The following is a 4,207-nucleotide window of genomic DNA, read 5'->3' as shown; positions in this document are numbered from 1 at the left end:
TCGACGCAGGCGCACAGCTCAGCACCCTCGCCTGGATGGTGAGCCACACTCTGTGAGCGGCTGTCGCCGCGCATGGCTCTTGCATCTTGTAGCTCTTGGGTGGCATTAGTGATGAACTCCTGGGTGGTGGGCACTCCTTGCCCTGTGCTCTCCTGAGAAAAGTGTGCCGTGACGCATGCTTCCAAGTGGTGCCCAAGCGCCTCCCTCGTGAGGTTGGCAAGGTCTGAGGCTCTCCAGAAGAGAGCCCCCGAGCCCTGCCCGAGGAGGGCGCCGGGCGCGCTTTCCAATGCGGTGGAGGGAGGCCCCCCTGGAGCAGGCGCTGATCCTGACAAGGTTCCTGACGCGACGCCATCTTTTTGGGGTCCTGTGTGGCGCGGCTGCTTCTTCTTGGGGGTGGTCTCCGGAGGACCTTCACTTTTGCTGTTAGGGTTGTCGATTGCTGTGGCTTGGAAGGCGCGCTCAAGGGAGCACACCACATCCCTTTCTTCACATGGGACCGTGATAATTCCCCCGCTCTTGAGGATGTTGTAGCCATGGTGAGTGACTGCCATGAACTTGGCCAGGGCTGGATACCCGAGGATGGCATTGTATGGCAGGCGGATGTGCGTGACGTCGAAGTCGATGAGCTCGGTGCGGTAGTTCTTACGCTCCCCGAAGGTGACAGGCAGGCGGACTTGCCCTATCGGTGTGGTGGAATCGTCAGTCACTCCTAAGAAAGGCTTGGTCGGCTGGAGCTGGTCATAGGGCACTTGGAGGTTGTCGAACGTGTCAACGGACATGACGTTGAGCCCTGCGCCGCCGTCGATGAGAGTCTTGGTGAATTGCACATTGCTGATGACTGGGGAGCATACCATAGGGAGTGTGCCAGCGGTGGCTGTGCACTTGAGCTGGTCGACCGAGTTGAAGGTGATGGCGCATTGGGACCACCTGAGCGGGCGCGTGGCCTCGAGCTTGGGGAGCGCCGCGTTCACCTCGTGAGCGAACTGTTTGAAGATGCACTGAGAGGCTGTGGCCTGAGCACTGCCCAAGATGCAAGCGATCGCATGCGGCACCTGGAAGCCCCCAGCTCCCCCGTCCTGGTGGTGGTTGTCGTTCCTTCTTGGCGGCGGCAACGGGGGAAGACCGGCGTTGCCCTGGGGGCGATCCTCACGAGGCGGGTCCCTCCAGGCGCCCTCGCGAGGTTGGTCCTGCCGGCGGTCTTCACGAGGCCGGTCGCGCCACTCCTGGCGCGGGCCACGGTCGTCCCAGCGTCCGCCTCCGCGTCCTCCTTCACGGCCGCATCCCCTGTCGTTGCGCTCGGGGCGTCGACCGAAGTGTCCTTCCCGTATGGCCCTGAGCTCTTGACAGTCACTGGTGTTGTGGGTGTTCAGGTTGTGGAAGGCGTAGAACGGACGGCCGTTCTTGGATGACTCGGGCTGATCTCTGCCTCGCTTGGTGTCGGGCTCCGCTGCGAGCACCACTGCCTCTTTGCGCTTCATGTCATTGGCCTTGGCCTTCTTCTCCTCCACTCCTGCAGCTGGCAGCTCAAGGGGAGAGGGGCGCCCCTCCTCAGCTCTTGCGCACTTGGTCGCCAGGTTGAACAGCTCCTGAGATGTGCTAAGCTCCTCGTGGATAGCCAACTCTTCCTTCATCTTGACGTCACGGACGCCGTCTGAGAACGCGGAGATGATGGCTTCGTCCGTGACCTTGGGGATCTTGAGGCGGGTGTTGTTGAAGCGCTGGATGTACTTCTGAAGGGTTTCTCCTGGCTGTTGCTTGATGCGGCGTAGATCACCCACGGCCGGTGGGTGGTCGCGAGTGCCCTGGAAGTTGGCGACGAAGCGGTCGCGCATCTCGTCCCAGGAGGAGATCGAGCCGTGCTGCAGGTTCAGGAGCCAGGAGCGAGCCCCATCCTTGAGAGCCATGGGAAACTAGTTCGCCATGACTTTTTCGTCGCCGTTGGCTGCTTCGATGCTCAACTCATAGAGCTGGAGGAACTTTTCAGGGTCGGTGGTGCCGTCGTATCAAGGAGGTAGATCTGGCTTGAACTTGCCTAGCCAGGCGACGCTAAGCAGTTCGGGGGTGAAGGCACGGCAGCCCGCCGTGGTCGCCGGGGCCCGCTTCGGAGGCGGAGCTTGGTCTTGGCGAGGTCCGCACTGCGCCTCTGCAGGCGGCACGCGATCTTGACGAGGTGGCGCGGGGAGTGCCGGTGCAGCTTCTCGCGGCCGCAGAATTTCTTGGCAGCTCCTTTCTTCATGCGCGGGCGCCGGGCGCGGTGGATCACGCCATGGAGGCGCGCGCCTTGGTGCCAAGGCACCGTCTTGGGGTCTAGGCGGTGGAGGCATGCCATGAGCCGCGTCGCCCGCGGCTGGTTGAGGGGGAGACAGAGTGGGACGGCACCGGAGAGCCCCGTGCGGCATAGACGAGCTCGACGACGCGGTCGAGCCACTCCTCGTAGAGGTCGTCGACGGGGCGGTAACGCAGGAGCTCATTCGCCGCGATGAGCGCGGCCCGTGCCTCCATGGGAGCGCGGTGCGCATGGGACGAAGAACCAGCGGGGGTGAGTGACGGAGTAGCGGTGTGGCCGTCCTGCCGCACCGAAGGATGCTGCGAGGACGGGTGCTGCTCGTTCCCCACCAGGCCGGTGGCAGCGTTGGCGGCGGGGGACGGAGAACGACGAGGTGGCCCGCCGACAGGAGCCGTTTGAGCGACGCGGGCGGCGAGGGCAGCCTGACGCTCAGCTCGAGCACGGCGAGCGTCCGCCATGGAGACGACGGAGCGACGGAGCGACTGAAAGGAAGCTACGGCGCACCCCTACCTGGCGCACCAAATGTCGGATGTGGGGCTCCGGCAAACCCTTAAGGTTCGAACATTGGGGTGCGCGTGAAGTCTTTCCCTCCTACCGATCCACGATCTAGCTCGCTAGATTTTGCGGACGAACTCGACGAACTCACTACACAGAAAAACACGGGGTTTATACTGGTTCGGGCCACTGTTGTGGTGTAATACCCTACTCCAGTGTGGTGGTGGTGGATTGCCTCTTGGGCTGATGATGAACAATACAAGGGAAGAACAGCCTCCTGAGGTTGAGGTGTTCTTGTGCGTATAAACTTGTGGTGTGTCTCTTAAGATAAGATCCCATCCTCCCTCTCGTCTCACTACTATGGTGGTGGCTAGTCCTATTTCTAGAGACCCTGGTCCTCTTCCCAAATATCAAGCGGGAAGGGGGCCAATAATGGCGGGCTAATTTGAAGAGGGACAACTAGTACAAGCTATCCTGACAAAAGCGGTCTTCGCCTGCACAAAGCTCTGGTGGTGACGCCGTCTTGGGCTCCACGATGACCTTCGTCTTGCAGTCCATAGTCTTGGTCTTGTTGCACCGAAATGACAACCTTTGCCTGATGCCTCGGTACTCCGCGGCTGCACTTGCCTCCTTTGCACCAAAGGGGAAACAAGGACGCTGCACGAACTGGCGCCCGCCTGGTGTCGATCGTCATGGCTCACGTCACGAGAGCCTCATGAGGTTCGCCTCGCCTTGATATCTCCGCTCCTCGTGAGCCTGCCTAGCTAGGCCACTCCAGAGGAGGTCTTGCGTCGTCCGCCTCGCGAGGCTTGGCCCCTCGCGACGGTCTTGGATGCTTTGTTGGTGAAGATGGGCTGTACGGCATGCTGGTTCAGCCACGCCGCGGGCCGCAGGCAGGCAAGTCTGGGGACCCCCGTTTCCAGAACGCCGACAACGACGGACACCGATACGAGCACGTGACAACACTGCCACCCCGTCTATCTTACGGTTACGTGAGCCGAGGCGGACATCATCGCGGTAGCGGCGACGGGCGCCGAGACGAGCACATGACACCATTGCCACCCTCTCTATCTTAGGGTAACGTGAGTCGAGGCGGACGTCGTCGCGGTAACGACGACGGACGTCGAGATGAGCACGTGACACCACTGCCACCCTGTCTATCTTAGGGTAATGCGAGACAGACGCCGAGACGAGCACGTGACACCACCGCCACCCTGTCTATCTTAGGGTAACGTGAGTCGAGGCGGACATCGTCGCGGTAGCAACGACGGACACCGAGATGAGCACGTGACACCACTGCCACCCTGTCTATCTTAGGATAACGTGAGTCGAGGCGGACATCGTCGTGGTAGCGACGACGGACACCGAGACGAGCACGTGACACCACTGCCATCCTGTCTATCGTATAGTTACGCGAGTCGAGGC

Source organism: Triticum urartu, chromosome 6A (assembly GCF_056163025.1).
Source record: "Triticum urartu cultivar PI428250 chromosome 6A, HENAU_Tu73, whole genome shotgun sequence".
Lineage (NCBI taxonomy): Eukaryota > Viridiplantae > Streptophyta > Magnoliopsida > Poales > Poaceae > Triticum > Triticum urartu.
This window is presented reverse-complemented; position numbering follows the sequence as displayed.